At 36.2% G+C, this 25,466-nt stretch overlaps 2 long non-coding RNA genes and 2 other non-coding genes across 5 annotated transcripts; 2 read left to right on the top strand and 2 right to left on the bottom strand.

The window, feature by feature from the left end:
- Nucleotides 1-1,955: 1,955 nt before the first annotated feature.
- On the bottom strand, nucleotides 1,956-24,180 carry LOC105276740. Its single transcript, XR_003406673.1, has 4 exons — nucleotides 23,394-24,180; nucleotides 13,617-13,705; nucleotides 11,252-12,342; nucleotides 1,956-4,586 (listed from the first exon to the last, which is right to left on the bottom strand). It is a non-coding gene; the product is annotated as an uncharacterized LOC105276740 (long non-coding RNA).
- Nucleotides 5,856-5,928, top strand: Trnav-cac. The gene has a single exon. It is a non-coding gene; the product is annotated as a tRNA-Val (tRNA).
- Trnav-cac lies at nucleotides 5,999-6,071 on the bottom strand. Its single transcript has one exon. It is a non-coding gene; the product is annotated as a tRNA-Val (tRNA).
- LOC109610812 lies at nucleotides 12,342-17,850 on the top strand. 2 transcript variants are annotated; one of them, XR_003406675.1, is made up of 4 exons: nucleotides 12,342-14,356; nucleotides 14,673-14,877; nucleotides 15,463-17,161; nucleotides 17,230-17,850. It is a non-coding gene; the product is annotated as an uncharacterized LOC109610812 (long non-coding RNA). The 2 variants fall into 2 exon arrangements; XR_003406674.1 differs by having other exon boundaries at nucleotides 14,673-17,161.
- Nucleotides 24,181-25,466: the final 1,286 nt, after the last annotated feature.

The following is a 25,466-nucleotide window of genomic DNA, read 5'->3' as shown; positions in this document are numbered from 1 at the left end:
ATAAATGAGAGATGAGAGATCTATATGTGCGTGCCTGCGTATGTGTGAGTGATAAAAATGATTTAATTTTATTATTATCCATATTCTTCCTCTTTAATTTTTTTGAAAAATAAGAATATAGAACAAGATGCATCAAAGATAATAAATAGACTTTTTTCAATTTTAATTGAGAATTTTAATATCTTTACTATTGAAAATGTTTTGTTGAAATTGATTTAGAGCAATAACATTTAAGTATTTTGTGCATCTAATCCTAACGCTAATTACATAGAACAAAAATCGGCAAGATATTGCCTTGTGGAAGCAAGATTGCGTTATCGCATTATTCAGCAAATTAAAATTGGTCGTTCGATATTTGTTGCCCTAATAATGCAAAGAATCAAAGCGGATCCAAGGTCGCGTGACGCGTTTGTTTAAACGAACCGTACGACTCGCATTGACTTCCGACGGCGTTTCTTTAAGGAATTGCGAACCGCAAGAATGTATGTACTAATCGTGTATGTGTGCTTGCAAGAAACGAAACATGTTCTTTCTATGATAAATGTAAAATTGTTTAAATAAACCAGCACATTTTATCGATGTTCGTATAATAATTGAATGTTTCTAATGTCCGGCGGTTTGACACCGTCTCCGTTCTATGTAGCTATTCAAGTTCAGCCCAAGTACTCAGGTAAATACAGTTAAATAAGGAAATCTTGGATCCTTGTCCCTTCGAGCCTTCGGGTTCTAGGATTTTGGGCCATTAAAAGTTGATCGTTCCAGTATATCTGGAGAGGAGCGTTTCTTGGACCGAGTCGGCCGCTATTTTTAGACGTCATTGACATTTGCACGTAGACGCGTCGGCCGCCCGTGTACGAATCGCGTGATGGAATCAAACCTACCGCGATTTTCCTTGACTGTTAGGATCGGTCACAGTGAGAGACGAGAAATGGATAGCTTGGGAGAGGCTTCGTACTTCCTGAATCAGAAGGTAAAAAAGGATTGTGCGCCTTATCGATCCTTCTTGTCGAAAATTACGCTCGCTCCTGATGTAGACGGTCAAACAAACCCTCGCTTTCGATCGATCCCATCACTACTTTCGAGCCCTCTCGGCCGCGTACATTTTCGCTGGTCCTCGCCCACGCGTACCCTTCAGAGTACGCTCTTACGGTCGATCGGACTATAATAATAAGGCAAGGAGTATAAACGCGTGCTTTTTCATTGTGTTTGAGCTTTGGATACGCGAGGTGTTTTCGCGATATTTTTGCGCTCCTCTCACCCGCTGCTTCCTCCACTCGTCCGACTGAAAGAAGTGAAAAAAAGGATGCACCGTGTTTTGTGAACACGATTATCTCGTTTGGCTTCGCGCCCGCCGCGCATAATTTTCCAAAAGGTATGGATGACTGCTTGGCAAATTTACGATCACCATTTGTGGCGAAAGCAAACACACCTTTCATAAATACCTAAATATGAAAAAAACACGTTATTATTTGATCTTTCTCCTTGATGACGTTAATAATCATAACCATATATTTTAGCTAGCAGATATTTAATCAAATGTCATAAGCAAATTTAAAATAGTAATCCTCCCATTTATACTTAAACAGTTTTAAGAAAATTCATGGAATGATATACGATAATGAGAAAGAAAGTTTCGCCGATGGGCTATCAACTATTACGATCGTCGTTGCTATAAAACTGGTGTAGGCGACGATATAGTAGTATATGGAGAAAGAGAGAAGAGGGTATAATCTACTTTACTTTCACATCGAGTCTCAACGATAACGCGGATTTCCGTGACAGTGAGAGTTGTCCGCATCTCGCCAGCACATTTCGCGTCTCACAGAATCACAACTTCTCTCCCTTTCTCTTTCTTTTAAAAATATTAAAAAAATAAAGATAAATCCTACTGTCTTTAATTAATTTTTATATTATCTAAACATTTTAATACATAAATTTACTATTGAAAAAATCAAGTTTTATATTTGCAACGTATTGAAAATATTATTATACATTTATAAAATAAATGCTGGATTTAATCTCTGTACACAATATCTAATTTGTACAAACTTTGTACTCTTTCACAATCATTATATCTGCTGATAAAACATCGGTCCGAATCGAATAATTTACAGAATTCAAGAAAAATGGCGCAATATCGTCGATAAGAGATGCTTTTACTGATTTATTGCGCTGTATAGATCCGTAAATTTCTCAGGCATATTCCATTGGACTTGTGGTGACAGGTTGCGAATCTAGAGAAGCGAGAGAATCTTGAATAACTCGCGTGGAACCCTAACCGATCGGCGTCCTTGACACGTGCTCCGGTTACCCGTGGCAAGTCAATGCCGGAATAATTACAGGCAAGAACCTACAGAGACGAAATGGCTCGGAATGATGTTCGCTTAACCTTATTAAATATTATCATCAAACACACAATCGGCATACAGTAGTGCCATACATGCAAATAATCGGACGCGCTATTTATTTTATCTTCACTTTCAAGCGTTATAAAAATGTAACTTCGTCATCTTCCCGAAGACTGATTCACCTACCATCTTTTTCATTCTACCATTCACGCTGGACTTTCCATGGCCCCGCTTTCTTCCACTGGGTTATAACATATATCTATCCCGTCCTTTAGTATTTTTGATAAGTTTTGATAATTCTTGATAATATGAGTCGTAACATATATTCGTTATTAAAAAGTAAAAGGACGGGACGACTACACAACCCAACAGTTTCAACCAACGTCGCGCGCCATGCATTTATGTAACTTCTCTTCCAACAATATACCTCTTTCCTAATATTAGCTGCAGAGAGTCTATATATCGCGCGTTGTAACGCGCGCCGCGATCATCAAGGTTTAAAGCGTTTTAGGAGCTCGCGTGGCATCATCGCGCCTGATCTCATGACTAATCTCGTGCGTTAAGCCTCCCCCTGAGTGAAACCTTTGGCACGTGCCGCGCTCGTTCGCGCCGAGATAATTACAGTGTACCATATCGTTCGTACGCTGGGAAGTGCCCGCGATCACTCACCCACGTGCCGTACGCATCGTGAAACTCGAAAGCGGCCGTTCACGTGGGCCACGTGGCATGCCGCCGTCTCACGCTTTCACAACGTGGTGGCCGCCCTGTTCCGCGCCGACATGCCGGGTCATTGCCCTCCCCGTGTGTCGTCGTACATGCAGGTTGCGTAACGCGAACCCAAACAATATGTAGGTCGCGCCTATTTCTCCCGCTTTTGCCTGCTTCGACCCAGCGCCGTCGCCGCCGCTGTACGATTACGTCAACGATCGGCGCGGTCCGTTGACCGAAAAAAAGGAATGTGCCACCAACGGGATGGGGGTCTTCTCTTTTGCGGTCTTGCCGTGATTCGACGTTTCCTGTTTGCATTCTAATTTTCCTGGTCTTAAATGCTTCATTTGCGATATCATCGCCGATGAGAAATTAAGATGAAAGGTCGAATTGAATTACGTAACTCCTTTAATGGATATAATAAAGCTATTTTTATTATAATATAAGCAGCGAGATATCGAAAACAAAATACTGATATTCGACAATTTACGTTTACAGTAAAACAACTTGTCCGCAATAAAATTCAATAGCGAAAAAGTTATTTTTTAGTATAATATTATAATAATAATAATAAGAAGAATAAATATATTATTAATAATATTAAAAGTAACAGTAATATTTTAATGCGTTTAGCCTTATGATTTGCTAATTACACTATTCCGCCCAATTACATTCGATATTGATATCTATTTTACAAATGTGTATAATTTTTAACTAGCGCGATAAAATTCATGCGTACACGGGACATCGATTAATAAATAACGTTGAAAAAAATGAAGACTTGACCTTGTCAGGCAAAGAATTGATAAGAGTTGTAATTCACATATCGTAACCTTGGACTACGACTGATATATGCGATTCGCTCAACCTTGAATTAATTAATCTGAGATAAATAATTCTTTGAAATGCGAATCGCGATTAATTTTCAATCACCTAGCTATAAATGCTATTAGGTAACACCAATATTCTGCAAAATTTAAGCCTTAATGCAACCTTGAAACATCTTGATAGAATCGCGCGTTTGCTGTAAAACTCAGAAATAATTCGTGCTAAAATATTCTCCTAAAATAATAATAATAGAAAAAAATAATACAAAATAATACAATGATAACAAAAAAGATAATAAATCGTTCGAAGTATTTTGGGTTCTCAGAAATCGAACGTTAATATTTTGCAACCTAAAGACACATGTTTTTCATCGCAATGCGGGCTGTATGTATATTTGTTGTAAAAAATAAAAATTCTATTCTGTATTTATAAAAACTATCGTGCATAATTTATTACTCTGATTATTATTTTGTCTATGAAGCAAGTTTAGTTTGCGAAATTTGTAGCTGTAAACATGCAGTAATGCAGTCGTGCGAATAAGTCGTGCACAGAGCGCTTTCCCCAAAGTATTTTTGTACTTACACTTAAGAGCATCTCTGACGTCGAAATCCAGTAAGATGAAGAGATCATTGAGAGTTTCACGACTCCTTCTCTCGTGGATCGTTGGGTCAATGGGTCATCCACATCTCGGCTATTCGAACGCTATCGAAAAATAGAGGAGTTAAGTAAAGTAAAATAAATTTATAAAAGTACAATTATTTGATTGGTATATTATAATTTTGGTGCAATTTATAACATCATGTAATTGTGTTTTCTCTTGACTTTTGTACAGTATCTTGTTTGAATTTTTTATTTTTATATTATTTTATTAGTATCTGGTTGTTTTTGTTCAATTGATCAATAGAAATCAACTAAGCATTAACTAAATAACCAAATTCTTTCTTGCCATTGCGATTGAACAGATAGCTAAAAAATGTAATGCCCTATAAATGTTATAAAACGATACAATCTAGATGCTATGGTGCAATGCGGCGTCCGTTGTTGTAACCAGGAAATGAACCAGAGTGGAATTGAAAATTTCACGTAATCGTGACTATTGAAAGTACGCCAACTTATAAACGAGAAAAGGGCGAAGTCGACTAATGCTAAAAGGTCGAAGTGCTTTATATGTGAGTGTAATTGTATGAGTGTTAGTTTACTAACTAGTATGCCAGTTAATTAAAATCTCCGGTAAAGTTAATAAATACGAAATTGACAAACCTATGAAAAAATGTCTATTCTTTATTTTATAATTTATAAAGACAACGAAAATGTAAAAATATGTGCAAATTTGGCTCAGATATCAATATAATGATTTCTTTGCTGTTGAGATAAAAAAGCTAACGCGATGGAGCAGTATCGCTGCAAGTGCACAATTGTTGAAGAGGATAATGTTGAAAAGTAGGTTTTATTACATTGATTGAATATATTTTTTAAAACACGTTTTAAAACAGTACAACTGTGCGTCTCTTTACTTATTGAATGACTCGTGTATAATATCATAGCGGAGCTTAACAGCAATTATAGAATAAAGTTGCGATAGATGTACACACAAAGAGCATATGTAATATTTTCTGCTTAAAACAAAATAAAAATAAATAAAAATAAATAATGTCGACGACAAATGCGCCAACGAGTAATTTACTAATGAATTTCGCATTGCATTTCTTCATTTTATTTTCTTAGAAGCTTTTCCGCCTTCGCTTATCTGTAATTCTCTCGTTACTATTACAAATTAATGATCATATTAGAAATATTTAGTTTTAATCGTGATAGTATGTTATAAAATATAATATAAATTGTGTAATATGTTTTATTATTAAATTATAATACAAATATCTCGTATCTCGTATTATATACAAATTATGTAATACGAGAGAAAACGAACGTTTCTCTCGTCATATTGTTAGATTTGGACCAGTAAGCCTCAACGTTTCCGTAGTGTAGTGGTTATCACGTGTGCTTCACACGCACAAGGTCCCCGGTTCGATCCCGGGCGGAAACATCTTAGTAGTTTAAATTTTTTGCACGTATTTTAAGTAAAATATTAAATTTCCTATCCAGGAAAAAAGGAATGTTTCCGCCCGGGATCGAACCGGGGACCTTGTGCGTGTGAAGCACACGTGATAACCACTACACTACGGAAACGTTGAGGCTTCTGTTCTAGATCTAAGAACAAGAACGTTGAGAGACGTTACATGTTCTGACATGTAAATTCAATGTAATGCTACAATTTTTTTCTTCTCAACTTTCTGATATATAAAACAATCCCGATACATAAAGCTCAAATGAAGAATCTGCTAAAATCTATTTAGCATTAAATGTAAGTTGCTAGAGATAAACTGGCGTTCTTCAAAACCGCGCGATTTCGTTGAAAGAGTTTCGTATAAAGATGAATCTAATAGCTGAATTTGGGAATCTTGACCTTTATGTACATAAAAGAATTCATATGTGGTATGAGAGCACTGGATCGCTGGGGTAGGGCAGATCGAGCCATCTCAAGGCCGGTTAGGCACAAGGGCAGCTTCAGTCTAATGCAGTGGTGGCGAACCTATGGCACGCGTGCAGAGGTGGCACGTACGAAAATTTTGCTGGCACGTCAACGATTTACAATATCATTATATCTGCTTATAAATTATTCAAAATTTGTTTTAATTGTTACAAGTTAAATTTTGTTTTGCATGAAAGAAATTGACTGGTTACTGCGTTGTTATTTGCAATTTTTATGATTCTAATGATTATGTAATTATAAGCATAGTCTTTAAAAGATAAATCAAAAATTCTATTTACATTGTTTTCTGTTGAGAATTATAATTTAAATAAATCATGTAAAAATTTGTATTTTATATTCTGACTTCATACAAAAAGATATTACACTGTCATCGCAATGTGGCATCTTAATCATGCCAAAAAAGTTTTTTCTCATTGAACCGAAAGGTCAGTCTTGATTAGTATGAGAAGCTCGGTGACCATTGTCATTGAATTAATTGCTCGTTGGTTAGAGCAGATAAGCCAACAAGCGTTCTCTTCTCTCATCTTCTCCCGTCTTCCAGAAGTATCGAATCACTTCATAATTGGACGTCACGCGATAGGGAACGACGAACGGATCAAGATCCTGTCGATAGAAGAAACGAGATTGGTTGGGGCAGGCAAATTAGGTTATTTCAAGTTTGCGAACAAAGTAAGCAGCAATTATGATTAGTCACTTTATCAGGCTGCGAAAAAGTGAAGAAGAACATCACTCGACGAATAGGGATTCAACATTTTAATAGCTACCTTAATTTTGAAGCATTCGTACTTTGCCGAGCGGAACCAATCACGACCGTTATTTGTTAAATAAAAATAAATAAAAATAAATAAAAATAAATTTTGATTAGATCTTAATTAATTGGCTTCCAATTATTTAACAAAAGCAGAGTACATGCGATAAATTTAAACAATAATTTCAATTTCAAGTCTGAAGGGGTTGAGGTAACTATTTTTCAACGCGAGCTTGGTTGGGCCAAACCTTGACTCGAAGAATGAACAGGACAGAAAAAAGGGCGGCGTGACGCGCGAGAAAAGGAGAGAAAGGGAAGACAAAGAACTGAAGGAGCCCTCGTTCCTTTGGTGCGTTGCACGCTATGCTCGCTCTCAGCTCCCGGGTTAACGCACTATGGTAGACACAAAAATCCCCCCAAGGTCGGTGCATCCCTGTCTGTCGGTCCGTCCATTCCACGGTTGACCGTCTCCTGCCCCACCCCTCGTACAACCCCCTCGGTATCCAGAGCCCCTCCAACGGGACAGCCTCACCCACGCGGCCAATCTTGTTTAATTTCAGGGTCGTGCGAACGAAGGCATAGAGATTCCCTTGGACGGACCATGTGAAATATATAACACTCAATCAAGTCTTTTTTTAAATGTGAAAAACAATTATTATGTACAAACATGTAGATTGAATTATTGGAGAAAAAGCATTATTGCAAAATCTCCTTGAATGAATAATTGAAATATTAAAAATAACTTCCAAATTGACAAAGCATGACGATCTATGATAGTGTAAGAAGAAAAAGTATTTGTCAATAATATAATTAAATGTTTTTCGAAGGGATATTTGGACCGAGAAATGTAGAAATTGAAATTGACAATTTCCAAATGCTAACTATTTTATGCGAATATTTGTATCATGAGCATCGTATGACGCAAAGAAAGTACGAAGAGCAAAGAGAAGAAAAGAATAATCGAGAGCAGGAATCGCGTATGGATTGGCGTGAAGCAACGAGTGCATCGGGTGAACGGCCAGCCGTGCATCCAGACTACAGACTCCAATAAAAATATCTTACATTAGCCTTTCTCTCTCCTGATCACCGTCTATCCTTATCCATTGCCAAATTATTTTATTGTCGAATAAGTAAGATGCTGGTTACCAATGTCGCTTTCTTCACGGATTAAGGGACGAGACGACGAGAAAACGAAACAAAAATTAAATATTTTTGTAGTGAAATAGAATTAAAAAATCACACTTAGAAATATGAGAAATGAGCTGATAATGGATAAATCCTGATATAAAAATTCTGACAGCGATTTTTATATCTCTTCAATTTTTGATTTAGGGGATTCAAGAAATAGAACTTTTTTACACTTTAACATGTTCAGAATATGTTGTTAAAACAGTTATTAAAAAATTAAAATTTATGAAATTAAGGAAGTTATAGGATCTTACGTACAATCAAGTTTAGAGCGAAAGATTAATTCGCTCGGTGTATAATATATATAAATATGTATAATGTCTATAGATGATGTCTATAAATAATGAGCCTTTAAAAAGACACTACCCAAACAAAATAATATTACTCTTATATTTATACATATACATACACACACATACACATAACCATTTTAGCATGTATTAATGTGAAAGCAGTAGTGAAAGTAATGGTCTGCTTTTCAACAGATGTTCAGTAGTTTATGCGTCTCCAAAGTATACGCATTAAGCATCAGCTATTTTTGACAATTTTCATGTCGAATTACTTATATAACATGCCGAATCTATTTCAAAAAGGCACGTGAGATAATATGGAGCGTCCTAGCAAATTGAGGAAAGAGAAATTTAAACGGATTCAGTATACATTACAACAAGAAATATCAATAATACCTAATCGCGATACTTGCTAAATGATTCAGTATTTACTTTATAATTATTCAGCACAGAATTACGATTTGTCAAGGTAGATTTTCCAGTTCTTTAACTTTAACAGATAACAAGTTTTTCAACAACTCCGTTTAACGCTGGATATTGCGGTAAGTATATAGGGGTTAATGATTCAGATGGACTTTTGCTCTACAAAGTCAAGTCAAGCGCACTATCTCCTCGTTATTGATACGACCGTAGGACAATGCACTCGCTCGCGGTGGACGTAAATAAGTGCACGTAAAGACGATCATCGAGTCTTTTAACTCGCATGGTCGAGATCTATGAATCGCCTCCGCCGATAAATTCCTTGCGTCTCTTTTCGCTAACGCAAAAGGCTCCTGATTCATCCTAAATTATTACGAGCCAGCCGAAGAACGGTGTATTCTGGTGAAACAGTATTGTTTCGCTACGACGCAACGTCGATCGCAGATCTCTGGGGCTCGACCGTTAATCCCGAGTCTCGACTTGGTCCTAAAAATATCGGAAAAGAACGCAGGACGCACGGTCGGCGCCCCCCTCTAACAGCGGCGATGCGCAAATAAACATTTTAAATCTTTCTTACAAGGATTATAAGTAGGCCTCGCTATTATACGTTTAAACGGAAACACGTTTACACGTATAATTAGCATATCCGTTCATTAGAAACGTTTATCTGTTTATAATCGCGCCTTACGTATAAACATTTTTCTACAAGTAAACATTTTTCTCCACCTCTTATTTTTAATTTCATTGGCTCGTCATTGGCTTGTCATTGACGTTACACCATGTCGACGACGACGACGTTGCACCACGTCGACGACGACGACGTTACACCACGAGGATAACACAAGCTGAAATTGGTTGCATGTAGTCGATTACCGCATAATTTCAAGTTATTGACCTTCGAAGACTACTTCACATCTTCGAAGCTTCGATCCTTAATTCGTATAATAAACGTATAAATAATAATCGTATAATAAACGTTTAAACGTTTACCCACAAGTAAACGTTTTTCTGGAAATAAGTGTAAACGGATAAACGTTTAACGTTTACACGTATATTCGATAAACAAAATAAAATCAGAGCCCTAATTATAAGATAATGAAACAAATGCCGACTTCACAATATAATATGAGTCAACGTAAGGAAACATCGAAAAATAGTTCTCCAGATATGATCCAGAGATGTATAGACATAACTTAAAAATGTTTAGTTTGATGTTTCCTTAGCAAAAAAATTTATTAAGATTCTAATAAATTACTCTCATGCTCTCGTGTTATCTGCAGATCAGCAGACTGCAATATTGTTGATCAAATAATTTGGCAAGAGATATCCTGCAGATACTCCAAAATTGAGATTTTAATTTTCTTCCTTGGACATTGGCCATATCATCGCTCAAGCGCGACTGCTGAGACAATGCAAAGTATGAGTCACTGGAAATATAAGCCGAATATATATGGTCGGCTGTGACGCACAAGGTCAAGGATTCAAACGGTTATCAAGAAATAAATTAATGTATCCCCCTTACGTGCCGTCTATGATACGTATATTGACGTGTCAGCGAACCAAGACGACAATAATTCTATAAGCATGCGCATTATTCACGATTCAGAGAATGCATGCGAAAGCCACGAAAAATGATTTTTTGAACCTCTTCGATTATCTATTAATAACAGTAGAATGCGCAAGACGAGCAAACCTACTTGAATCCGCAAATTTTCTATCTACGTACTTAAACTATTCTAAGTATTTAAATTTAAAAGCAATTATTGCATCTAATATTGCTGTTGATCGATAATAAAGCATAAACGATACACTGTAGTGATGATACCACAGTTTACATTTAACTGCATATGTACTTTATTTTAATACGACAGCATGAAACATCGATCAGCTGTAGAAGAGTTTTATAGCTGAAATATCACGTGTCCAATATTAGAAATTTTTCCCACATCGAGCACAAGTTGCCGCAATGCAAACTAATTAGAGAGCCAGCCTCCACGAACCCATGACGAAGTATGGTGATTACGAACTAGCATCGTATTACGTCTGGTAAATATCGTTCGGGTCGGTCATCATTCTAGAGCGATTCCCTTCGTAGGTAAATCATTCGGATGACCTCCGATTGAACCGACAGTGTCACTAAAACGATCACGATGACCGTCAACGTTCTTACCTTGTTGAAGAACAAATCGATGCCTGGAGTGTCAATGTCAGCCATAGGGCAGATGCGGCCACGAGACGAGAAAACAGCAGTAGCCTTTGGCATTACGTCATCGTGACGTCAGTCAGCAACCCTTTCGCTACTGCGACTAAACTTGCCCCGGCTTGCCCTTGCTACGAACCATCGACCCTCCCAACCCGCGCCTAGCTTCTCCAATCTACAGCGTGGACGCACCTTCGCGTCAGTCCAACCTGTTGATCTAGCTGAGAATAAACTCGATCTCTCGTTATGGAAAATACCGGAATCATGGCGCGAGTGTGCGTTATTGATTTGCATCTGTCACCGCTATCGAAAGCAAATAAAAGATATCGTTCGATTGATGATAGGAGCGCCTCTAACTTCATCATAACTTCTGTAATAAATTTTGAATTCGTAAGTCAGATAAATTAGCGGTAAAAATTTATAAGCAACATGCATCGCATTTAGTAAAATTGAATTTTATTAGTAAAATCTCTTATTAGTGATATTAATATAATTATCAAATAGAGGATATAAAACTTTCCTTTTTTTTATCATAACCGTGTCTGCGTCGTTCTATATATTGTGCTGTGCCATTATATTTAAAAATGATAATTATAAGCAGATGAGATTGTTAACAGGTGAAGGAACTAAACAAAAGAAAAGGTAACAAATAAAAAATCACACATTCTTTGATGCCTGAAACGAAGTAACAAGGATATGAGAAACTAACAAGGATATGAGAAACTCCTTTGTAATACCGTAATCGAGAAAACGTTCTTCTTCTTCTTCTTCGATGAACAACAATGTTCTCTTACAAGAACAAAGGGCTTTGAACACGTACTGGTGTATAGGGTATCAGTACGGGTGAATGAATATAAAATGGTGTTGAATTACCTTGGTCTTTCGGTTTTCGGGTCTTTCGGGTGGTCGAAGACCGAAAAAGAGATCCACGCGAAAGAGTTCCGATCATTCGAACTCAGTACGCGCTGCCAGGGTGGTCATTGATTTTTTTCTTTTTATGCATTGAACACCTGTCCAAAATCGAAGGCAACGCTCTTGATTGCAAGGCAGTGCATCCTTAACTGCAACAAAAAGAATGAATATTATGCGACATAAGCTTGAAGGTACGATTTTATTCATTGAACAAAAACATGAAATACTGCAAGCCCTGCAAACGGTGGACAAAGGTGGTGAATGTATTATACGGTTCTTCCTTTTCGAGGTCACCTATCGCTCGTGCCACACCACCTGCCGGTTAATACAGCCGAGCTTACCACCGTACTCATTTGATCTTAATGTTTATTTTGTAACGGAAGATAATGATTCCCATATACAGCATGATGTAACATTAATAGCGCTCCTTTGTGAAAACGAGATGTTAAATGGAAATTGTGCATCAAACCGATAACTGCACAAAGAACAATATTTTATTCAATACTGAAAAAACTCTTTCATATTAGTTCCTGTGAATAATGTGACATCATAATATGAGAAATTACATTGATTCCTTTATTGCAATTGTTTGAAAGTAGACACAATTCAGATATAGTAGAAATATAGCGAAATAGAATAATATAGGTATTATTTGACTAATAAAATGAGGTCATCTGATTCGTAATAATCCCGAGACCAAGCCACATGCAACTGCCTGCCATGGGTCACGTTAACGCGAGGTACCCGACGGCCAGGTGTTCCACAACGTACGCCGATTTTGTGTGTCGTCATGGCCGACAGACACCCCAAGTCCTGTGTTTGGCACATGACTGGCGGCAATACGTTTTGCCCCGTTTATGTAGGTCAAGCTATGCACGGGATTATAACATTCAGGGCCGTAACAGTCAAAAGAACCGTCAGTTATTTTGTTACAGCAGAGAATTGCTAAACCGTATCAATTAAGATATCTTATGTTACATTTCCTATTTGCCACCAAGTTTTACACAAATTTATATGAAAAATTGTAACTTAATGTTAAAGCTTATTACATGTTTAACTTTGTGCCAAAAACTAATTTGTGATAAGTCTTTTTAAACGTAGTATAATATAGTATAAAAAGTATGATTTAAACAACCAGTTTTCTAAATCGTATTTTAAACCTCGTTCTTTAAAAATAGTAAATTTGCAAATAAAAATAATAAGAAGAAATATGGTTTAGAAAAGGAATTATTTAATAATACATATTTTATATTAATAAAAAATTGGAAAAGATACCCAATATTACAACAAACGTGATAAGCATGAGTTCTCATTCATTTCACATATCTAATGTTAAATCTCGCTGAAACTCATTGTCAGTAACAATAACACATTAATGAGGTACAATTGAGGTATACAGTACATACTTAGCAACTATACATACATTAGACCGGTGCATAAGTTCCTGCCGATGGGGCGATGAATGGATCACTTCAATCGATGACTCCTTCTTTCGATGTGATTCGCAAATTGCTGAAAAATAAGAAAAAGTAGAAAACGATGGAAAATACTTTCATTGATTTATGATCGATTGTTTCATTTCAATGAAAAAAAATTGCAAAATCGATAAGAACTTATGCAACCTAATGATATAGAAGAGTCAATTAATAAGTGAAGAGACAAACGGTTATAGTTTCAAAACAGTTTATTCAATCACTGTAACAATTTAGCTACTTCTTAACATAATCTCCTTCAACAGTTATACAATACATTTATCATGTAAAACTTTGAAACTACCAAACTATAAATAGTTTGCATCAAAGACGAGTTATGACGAGGAGATGTAAATCATTATTAATGTCGATTAATCGTGCTCGCTAATGGTGATAATAGTGCAAAGATGTTCCGATGTGAGGAAAGAACTTTACGAATTTTATCTCCGTGGGCACGAGCCTGACATAACGAAATGCGGTTTATTCAAGCAGGTGTGGCGAGTAACGAAGCACCCGCTGCCGAAACAGCCAAACCACCTGTCCATTTTTATCAAACATATTATACACATTACATTCACACTTCGGGGCAGCATGACCGCTGCTCCACGTGCAGGAAGACAGCAAGTAGCTCACGTGCTTGAAAAGCTGAGACCGGTGTGTCTTTGAACATCTTCCACTTACTGGCGTAACGGTAAAGGGTTATTAATTGTATTATTAACTATATGATATATAATAAAATTGATATAAGATACGCTACAAAATGATACAAATATTATATATATAAGAAAATCCTAAATTTTTTAATGAAGAGATTAAATAAAAAAGAATTTATTTCATATTTCTATCCAATTTTAATTGCTGTTACTTTTCATTCATTTTTATGAATTCACGGCGCGCTTAACGCTTCTTAAATGCAAATAAATTACTTTTCCTAAGTAGTTCTAAAGAACTTGATCCTCTTAATGTAGAACTGCTAAAGAGATACCCTAAAGACCGTTTGTACGCAGGTGCGACCCCTTTTGCAAGGTCTTTCTACCTTCTGCGTTGCGACTTGTCAAGGTAAAGTAAAGAAGAGAAATCGTCCTTCGTATTTGAAGTGAACCGATGGACCCATTGATGGTTTTATATAGGCGATGAACGACCCTTTTATCGAGCAGGTGTTGCCTTCTTCCGATAATCGCAGGTTTAACAGCTACACACGATGACAAAGGGGTACGCTTTAAAACGTGATTATTGCGTTCATTGTGAGAAAAGTTACCTGCTACGGCTTCTACAGGCTACATGGTAAAGCGTTTTAAGAACCCTGCTATTGTCGAAGCTTTCTGGGCCCGAGATAGGCCATCGTCGACATGTTTGTCCGTGCGTGCTAACCGGCATCCAGCGTGCATGACACTGACACCCCGATCGTTTAATTTAATTAGCTGCCGACAAATATGTTCATTAACATGAAACTATCAACGGTTAAAAATTGTAATATTAATTGCAGTCTCGCTATGTGACCTTTCTGATACCATCGTCAATGAAACTGTGTCAAGGTTCTCTCTAATATATTTATTATTACATATTCATGTCATCAAGATTGTTGCACGCGATGTCGAGACAATAATCAAATTTTAATGCTCGAAGTATGTATTTTGGCTGTACTGATCTCATTAGAATGAGGGACAAAACGCATCCAGCTGTGAATCCATCTTTGCAATTTTATTTTGTAATTTAAGTTTAGTGACGAATTGTACATAGATATGAGCGTCCTTTTCATTTCCAATTTTTTATTTCGAATATATGCTGTTTTTTTAGATAAAAGTAGAACACAGACAAACTAAGGATAATAGAAGATATCTTTAGTTAACCCCGGACTACCGGACTACCGGAAATTGGATATTGACCTCGCTTGACATCGATCTCTATTTCGCGACGTCCTGCTGAATGATACGATGAGTAATATGATGAATGACTAAGATTTCTTCTTCCTACTTCCACTGCTCTATGAGTGATTTCATCGCAGCGATCTATTATATAGTTGATAATTGAATCTCATACAACATATCCGATTGCATTATGAAAGAATTTATAAATAATTTGTAATATTTAATCTAATGCAATAAAAATAAACTACACCTGGGTCTCTTTTTATACGGTGGATGCTCTTAATTTCCTTTGGAATCATGCAGTTCATTCAACATTGGGATTATTTGCAATGATTTTCGTGACATTTTCCACGAACCGTGTAAAAGTAAGTAAAACGTATCAAAAAAACGTGTAAATGCAAATAAAACGTGTTACAAAAACAGTGTAACTGTGAATTGTGTAAAAAAAGGAGAGATGATGAAAAAGTGCAAAATGTCCTATACGTTGCTGTTGATCCTCACGGTGTTTTCTCTCTCTGATTGGTTGGCCGCCATGTAACATTCGTCATGTAGTTATTCAAATTTGGTATTCAGTTGGTATTAAGTTGAAATGAGTCGCTGTATAAATTAAATAAATATTGTCCATTATAGAATAAAGGTCTAGTTAAATTAATTGTGGAATCAGGATTAATCGAAACGCAAGAGTACAAATAACTTACATGGAACAGGAAAGGAGGTAAAAATAAAGAAAGAAATTATATAATTATATAATTATTTATTATATATTATTTCTTTATTTATTTTAACCTCCTTTCCTATTCCATCCCAATATAAAAATATCTCGATATGATTGTGCGTTCATAATTAGATTCGTCAAGTTTCAACAAGATACCATAAAAGTAAGTTGTATCAATTAAATGCTGTAGTAGTTCCTTACGACTTACAAGGACGCGTGAGGTCAGTATGCGTGGGTTGTTGCACCGGGTAGGATGTCGGATCGATACAGCTTGCACCGGGGTACACAACCCAGCTAGCAACGACCCGCCATCGCGTCCCACCTCCTTATCCATAGCAACAGACAGCTATTTACGCGTGTCGAGTTAAACCGTCACACGTGTGACATTTTCCGATTAAATAGTGGCCGCGTGATTAGCACAGTCCACCCCATATTCTCAGAAAAACGCTTGAAAGATTTACGACAGCCGGCATGTAAATTGTGAATTGAATTGAATACATCTTCCAATTATTACAAAAACTTTTCAAACACCTGCTTGCATAAAAATCTAGAAAGACATAAGTATCCAAGTTCTTATTTCCACATTAAAAAAATCTATTAAAATAATCTATATATAAAAAAATCAGACCTTGCACAGATACGTCATGAATAATAAGAAAAAATGTTTTTCCTATAATAAAGAGTTTCGAAAAAAGAAGTGCAGAACAACAAAAGCACAGCGGCAAATGGCATTTCATTAATTAAACTGTAACCGCGACGAGACAGTTAAATCTTCAACTATTCGGAAATCTCCACTAGATGGAACAGCGATTTGACCTTTCGGGAAACTTGGTTAACTGGAGTCAGGTTGGAAGTGGGTGTCATTGTGGATGGAAACGCAAGTCACAACCGAGAAATTAGTTGAGGATCAAAGGTAAAAGGTCACGATACATGGAGTACTCATATTACTCGTGTCATTTCGTTCATTCTCACTTCTTCTAGGAATCAGAATGTACTCCAGCACTTTCAAGAGAGAAGTTTTGCGAAAAATAATGTCAAATATTTCTTCTTTAGCTGAAACATAACGCAGCATTTTATCGTAACATTTTGATATCAAACATCTTTAACGATTAGGCTTATGCGGGATATAAGAAGATGACGGAAAGAAAAAAGAGAACGAAAATAAAACGAGTCAGAATCGACCTTGACTTGAGGACCAAAGTTTACCAAGAGGGTGGCGAGATCCTTAATGGTATACGGGTAGGGGGGAAGCTAAGATAACGCGAATGCGTATCAGAGGGAGGGGTCATTTTCACAGCTAGTGACCTCTAAATTTCCCAAGAGCGCACACGTGTCTACGGTATCTTCCCCCGCGCCTATTTCTTCTCAAGGACGAAGCATTCGCTATCCTAACTATAATCATTTTACGAACAAATCTCGAGATTGAAATCAGAAAATTATTGGCATGAGAAAGAGGACGGATTATCTAACCTTTGCAATCTTTACCCTTGCTGATTTATGAACTATTTGAACAAAAGATGTAATTGATTATAAACTTTAAATATAGTTTACAATGAAACAATGCAACTTATAAATATTATAAATATAAAATTATATAACTTATAAAATTGTATAAATTCCATTTTAATAAAAAATCACATTTTCTCAGATGGACTAATTTAATAAGCGGTTTAGGAGTTTCTTATCTCTCTTCTTGAGTAGGTTTTTCCTCGTAAAAGTACTTTTCCTGAGAGACCGGCTATGTATTATGACGACATATTACTACATCTAGTATACCAGCATAGCAGTAAGGCGGGTCAGAGGCCAAGGCCGAGTAAATTCGCCCTGGGAGTGCCTATCCATTCAAAAGCTTCTCTCTCTTTCTCTCTGTATGTGTATGTTGTGTATGCGTGTGTACGACTTCTCGACACTCGACACTCATCATATGAGGTTTTATAATGGTCGTAACTACTAAATTGAGTAATTTTTCTGCTTTGCTTTAGTACAATACTGTTGAAAAAAATACAATTATGTGCTGTAATATCATTATTAATATCACACATATCCGATTTTATTTATCAATATTTTCCGCGGCATATAAATGACATAAAGCAATATATATACAGGGTGGCCCATTTTAATTTATACAGTCGATTTTTTAAAAAACTAAAAAAGATACGAAAAAATGTTTCAGACAGACATGTCACGATTTCGAGGGGGACATAAGATGATACCATTGGTTTGACCTTGAACAGTCGTTTGAAGGTCACGCGAAGATCACCTTCAATTTCTTAAATTGAAACCCCAACTTTTTATTGCAGATTCTTATTCTCCATCGAAAAGTAAGTAACTTTTGTCTGAAACATTTTTCCGAAAAATGTCATCTTATGTCCTTAAAATGATCTTCAAGATGAGTTTTGAGGACATTTTAAGGACATAAGATGACATTTTTCGGAAAAATGTTTCAGACAAAAGTTACTTACTTTTCGATGGAGAATAAGAATCTGCAATAAAAAGTTGGGGTTTCAATTTAAGAAATTGAAGGTGATCTTCGCGTGACCTTCAAACGACTGTTCAAGGTCAAACCAATGGTATCATCTTATGTCCCCCTCGAAATCGTGACATGTCTGTCTGAAACATTTTTTCGTATCTCTTTTAGTTTTTTAAAAAATCGACTGTATAAATTAAAATGGGCCACCCTGTATAATATAAAATGTATTGCTCCTATACATATACTTGCATTAAGGTAACCATAAATAAGAGACATCACCTTTAACGCGCTATTAATGATCAAGACCTTGTTTCTTCAAGGTCAAGTTGTATCAGCTACGTCGTAATCTATTCATAAAAGTATTTTTTCTTTCATCCATTAATTATCGAAAATAATGATACCGCGTGACTTGATATCGTATCTTATGAAGAAAAATGTTTGTAAATTGTACTGTGTGATTTCTACAAATATCTCGCTCGAAGAAGATTAATTCTTGTTAAAAAATATAGCAATTATTTTCTTCGATATGTCCAATATCTGAAAATATTTTTAAAAGTCAAGTTACTATAATTTGCCATATTATCTGAATTATCTTAATAATTAGTATCCTTGATGTATAAATAAAAACAATATGATTAAATAAATTTCTTTGTAAATAATCTTTATCATTTTTAACCGTAGTAATGTACTTTCAATAATATTATAGAGTTAAATAATTATTTGAGTGAATTTCTTTTTTCATACGTGCGATATTTTATTAACATATTAGATGTATAAATAGATTTCGTCTTTTTCAAACTTTTCTTTATTAACAAATATGTAAGGAAGCAACATTATTAATTAAAATATTTTTTTCCTGCGACCTTTTGCCAACTTTCAAGGCAAGGGATGGATTTCTCTTGGTTGAAAGGACAAGTCGTCTTTTGAGGTGATAAAGTCATCAACTCATTTTCGCACCTCGAATTTCACGGTCGAATTTCGGAAATGTGTGTCATGGAGGCCATGCTGCATCGACCGGAACAAATGGTAGTCGGAAGACATAACGTCGGAGAGGACGTCGAATGCTCGAGCATGCCAGAACTTCCCATTCGTGCTCCATTAAAGTTTGCTGGATTGCGGCAGCAACACGTAGCCGAGCATTGTCATGAAGAAGGATGACTTTACGATGTCCTCGGCCTGAATGATCTTTTCTAATTTAATTTATAAAGCAAATGGTTTAATTCTCGACTATTACGTTTCACCTTGATTTAGAATCTCATTTTATATCCCATCAAATACAGAGAAGAACCTTGTGGCCGTGAATATTGAATTGTGGTGTTGATGGGGTTAGTTGGCCAGCATTCAATGTTTCTTTGCATTTTGAATTGTCATAATATACCCACTTTTCATTTATTGTAACAATTTTCACTCAAAATTCTTTTTTTTTATTTGGCGATCAACAAAAGATGTTTAATTGATTGCTAATCACACGGTCGAACAATTCATTTAGAATCCTTTCTCCTTTTTTTCTGTATCTTTCCAACCGCTCTTTAACGATTGAAAACTTGTTGAGTGACGCCTAGCACAAGCTGTTGTTGCGTTTGACTCGAGTCTTCATTCAATAACACTTCCAATTCTTCATCTTTTGAGGTCGTCCCGAGCGCAGCTTGTCGTTGTTATTGTTTATTTCGAAATCACCACTTTTAAATTTACGAAACCAGTTGCGACATGTACTTTCGGCTAGAATATTTTTGCCATAAGTATCACAAATAATTTTCGTCACTTCAGGTTTTAGCAGTTTTTCACTGATAAAATTTAAAAAAATACAGTATCGGATGCACCTTTTCGCACTCCATTTTCAAAGAAATTAAAAGTAGGATTATGCCAACACAATGAAGTGTCATATATATATATATATATATATGCCTGAATTGAAATTGGCTAACATTACTAACATACAAAATTATTACTTGAAATAATTAATGACGGTGTTTTCTAGCGTCATCCAAATTTGGCGACAGAAACTTGCTTGTACACCTAATAGAAATATAATATTACTCTTTTTTCACTCTTGAATCATTTACGCTGTTGGGCAATAATTCGTGTTGTATCGACACGTGCTTTAATTTTAACCGTGAACCAAACCAGGAAAAGTAAGGGGAAAATGCGCATCGGTGACAATCAAGTCTTATCAGTCGCGTGACACAAATAGGCGGACTGAATGCGAAGAAGCGGTTATAGGAGGGAAGCGTTGCGGGAACGAGGGAAAACGGCACGATGCCAAGTTCAAGGATGCAGGACGCACGACTCCTATCGCTTTGCATGCGCAATCAAAACAAATACGTAGTAATGGAAAAATCATGTGATCATGCGATTCCAATACTGCTACGTTAATCGGAAAATGTTTCTCTAACGTATATGTGGTCAAGGAACGTAATTCTTCCTCGATAATGAAACATACAATGAGTTATAAAATGTAACTATTTAAATCCTATATTTCTTATAAATTTATTTACTAGTATTTCTAATAAAGTCGCACAATAAATAAACGAAAATATAAAATGTAAAAAATGTGACGCGTTAAGTTTTCATGTTAATACCTGTACCGTGACACACAAAGCGTGTAATTCCGGAACTAAGAAAGCGCATGTAAAGATCCATGCTGAGACGCTTCTGTGAAAAGTAGAACTATTCCGCATGATAAAATATCATCTTGGATGACAGCAGGTGCATCGCGGACGAGCACACACGCGCCAGTCCGTTTACAATTACATTCATTGTCGATTATATCTACAGGGTATCCCGGGTTTTAACCGACAAACTGCGGGAGCATATTCTACTAGTGGAAATAAGAAAAAATTCTTATATCGAGTTTGCTTAGAAATGCTTTATTACAAAGTTATAAACCAATATTCAAAAGAAATATCAGATAAGTAACAACGGATTTTTTCACAAAATAAAAATTATCTACGCAATGATTTAGTGACGCATTTCAAAATGTTGTCCTTGCACATCGATACAAGCTAGACATCGACATAGTACAGAATTTGTTACAGTACGACATTCCTGAAAATTTTGTTGCATCTCGGTAACTGAATTAGTAATTCGTTGCTTTAAATCTTCAAGCGAGATTACTTCTGTACTGTAAACTTTATTTTTTAAAGTTGCCCATAAATAAAAATCAAGAGGCGTTAAATCGGGCGATCTTGGAGGTCAGAAAACCGGTCCTCCTCGACCAATCCACCTATGAGCGTAATGTTCATCTAACCAGTTTCTAACTTGTCTAGCATAGTGCGATGGACAACCGTCTAACTGTATCCAGCTGTTTTGGCGAAACTGCAGTGGCACATTTTCCATCGAAATTGGTACATGTGAATACACGTAACATAAACATCTTCGGCCTTCCAAATTCTGCACTATGTTCCGTTGTTACATATCTCATATTTCTTTTCAATATTGGTTTATAACTTTGTAATAAAGCATTTCTAAGCAAACTCGATATAAGAATTTTTTCTTATTTCCACTAGTAGAATATGCTCCCGCAGTTTGTCGGTTAAAACCCGGGACACCCTGTATATTTCGTTACAGCTTACAAGTAACACTACCCAAGTGTCACACGCCGATTTTGATAAGCTTTGAATATGTTGTTGTCTAGGTCAAAATATGAGATACATATTTTTTTATATCGGCCCGTTTTGCCATTAAGGGGGTGAAACACCCTCTTGAAAAAAATCGGGTTTTATATTTCTTAGCGAATACCGTCGAAACAATAAAACATATAAGAAAAAGTTTCAAGTAAAAGTTTTATGGATTCTAATGTACTTTATAACAGTGCAATCAGATTTTTCGAAAATGTCATATTTTTCGAAATTCCTTTCCCCCTCCACAATTTTTGAAAATTTTTAAATTTATCTTTCAGCAAAACTTCAAGCATATTTAACGACAACTCAACTATATATGATAAGGTCATATTCTGAAAACGCATTTTTCAAAAATAAGCTAAAAGTACCTCTATATCGCTACATACGCGCCCCGTCCGTATTCTCGTATTTAATACGCTAGTTACTCCTGGCAACAGTTTTTTCGCACAGAGATAACAATGAAGTCGGGGGATTACTTTTAATTAACAAAATAAGTCAGGTTCTCGCCCTCTGCCGGACCCAGAAATGGTCAACGTAGAGCTGACAAGAAAATTTTACTTTTTTTATTTTTATCAATATTTCTAAATTTGTTTGTTTTTTTCTCTATAATTGCATATATACTAACATTTCTTATGAATCTGATTGCACTGTTATAAAGTACATTAGAATCCATAAAACTTTTACTTGAAACTTTTTCTTATATGTTTTATTGTTTCGACGGTATTCGCTAAGAAATATAAAACCCGATTTTTTTCAAGAGGGTGTTTCACCCCCTTAATGGCAAAACGGGCCGATATAAAAAAATATGTATCTCATATTTTGACCTAGACAACAACATATTCAAAGCTTATCAAAATCGGCGTGTGACACTTGGGTAGTGTTACTTGTTAGTCGCGTCTAAGACAAACATAAGAAACTGCGCAATTCCGGAACGCGCAATAAACGTTTAATACAGACAATCTCGTAAATACGAATTCTCTTATAGAAAATTGAAGGCGGAAGTGGAAAGATGAAAAGCGATATTTCGATATAGGCAAAATGATGGAGAAAAATACCTTCGAGTCGAAGCGTGGCGCTTTTAGCGCGAACATTTACGGGTTAACGGCGCGGCTCGTTGAAGGTTAAACTTCTCGACCTTCGGCGATATGTCGATTACTTGAAAATAGCCGTTGTTGTTGAAGCAATGCGCGCGACACACGGTGTCCTACGCACACTCGTCTCTCATCAGAGACGTCCTTCGCGCGGGCGTTCTTTTAGCGACGTGCACGTACATTATCAGCCGCATGTGCGTTCCAGCACGAGCGTACACGTGACCGAGATTGCACATGAATCGCCGTTGCAAAACTTTCGTCGTTCGTATCAAACTATATCAATCGTTGCAGTCGCAAATTACGAATTAGTCGCGCTTTCATGGACTTGTTTACAATCTGTCTTTCGCGCGCAAGTGCGAAATATTTCGTATCGACGGTACGTGTGTGAAATTAGTCCCGTACTTGTTTTGCGATTTTCTCAATCGTGTTGCGTTGTGCTACGTTTGTGACAATTTGTGTCGCAAACTGCAACGCAATCTTGAAGTATTTTTCAGGGAAAATGGAAAACCAAATTTTTGCTAGCCTCACTTTTCGAATTTCGAATTTTTTTATAACTGTGTTATATTTGTGCTGCAAAAAACCGATAACTCAAACAACAATCAAAGAAATAACGAAAAAGAGTTCTAAATAAAGTATAAAATATTGTCAAGTTTAGATACTGCGTACGCTCTATCATTTGCATCCTGATTTCGTTCTAATACATAATTTAATTAACAAATATCTTCTTCTATGGTGATCCGATGTAATCTCGCTTTATGCGAACAGTTACCAATTTCGCCGACACACGATTAACAGTCAAGGCTGCGGACCTCTCGTTTAAATATAAATTGCACCAATTAGACTCACCTTTATTCCTGCCGCATCTGTTTGTTCGCTGATTGGTCAGGATTACGGTACTGCTATCGCGCTTTAACTCCCGACGTTCAACTCTGACGCAAGGTCAGGAGAAGAACTGCTTACTCTTCTTCTTCTTCTTGTCTGCGCAAAGCCATCGTAGCGAAACTTATACTCGCCTGAGCGCGTGTACCTATTTTATTACCTTCTTTCAGTGAATATTAATTTTACTTTCATTTTTCGGAGCTCAACATAATTTGATTTTACTATAATAATTATTTCGCCAGTAAATCATTAAAATTGCTCATATTTTAGTGATTACTGGATCAAACCTGGCAATAATCTCGGTTAGAAAGTTTTATAACATCTCACACGATCATCTTAACATTTTAACATTTTAACAGAAGATTTTACAAGCACACTTTTGTGAAGTACTTTAGAACTATCGATCTTGAACTATCACTTCAATAGTAGACATCAGAAAATGGTTGATAAGAAGAGATAATGATTCCTGCGCTGAAAGAAACTGCAACATTGAATTGCATTTTCAACATTTGCAAATTCATCGCCTCTGATAAATAGATCTATTGATCCGTTGATCATCATTATCATGGAATCACGATTGACTGCGCTTACTGGACATGCTTGACTTTGCGGAAGGAAAGTAAACGTATCCTCGAGTTAGCACACCGTACTCGAAGGAAATTGCGGTTTCTGCGTGATTGTCGTTCCCATAACAGCCTCGAATGCATTACTGTCGCAAGATCATCGCCGATCTTGAAACGCGACACAGGACGTTGCGGCGTAAACGGCTATCTCATTTTTACCGACATTTCCGCCCGCGTACGTGACATCCATTGGAATATGTTCCAATGAATAAAAAAAATGGTAGATAATTATATTTAATGGCTGCTTGAATTTTTTGGATACCACGGTGATTCGGGATAATGGTAAACTGTTAACGAATTGGTATCAGAAACCAACTTTTTCAGGTTGCTATATAAATTACTTTTCTAGTCATCCAAGAAAGCACAAGATTAGTGTTATCGCTGGTTTAGTGGACAGAGCGATGCTTTTGGCGGATGTAAGGTTTCACACTTCTAATTTGAATTTAGTTAAATCTTTGTTAGTTAATACTTGTTTCCCTGACTTTTTCATTAATAAACATATTAACAGAAGAATACAGACATTATGTAAAACATC

The sequence above is a fragment of the Ooceraea biroi genome, chromosome 6, assembly GCF_003672135.1.
Source record: "Ooceraea biroi isolate clonal line C1 chromosome 6, Obir_v5.4, whole genome shotgun sequence".
NCBI classification, from domain to species: domain Eukaryota; kingdom Metazoa; phylum Arthropoda; class Insecta; order Hymenoptera; family Formicidae; genus Ooceraea; species Ooceraea biroi.
Note: the sequence above shows the minus strand (reverse complement) of the source record. Positions and strands in the feature narration are given on the sequence as shown.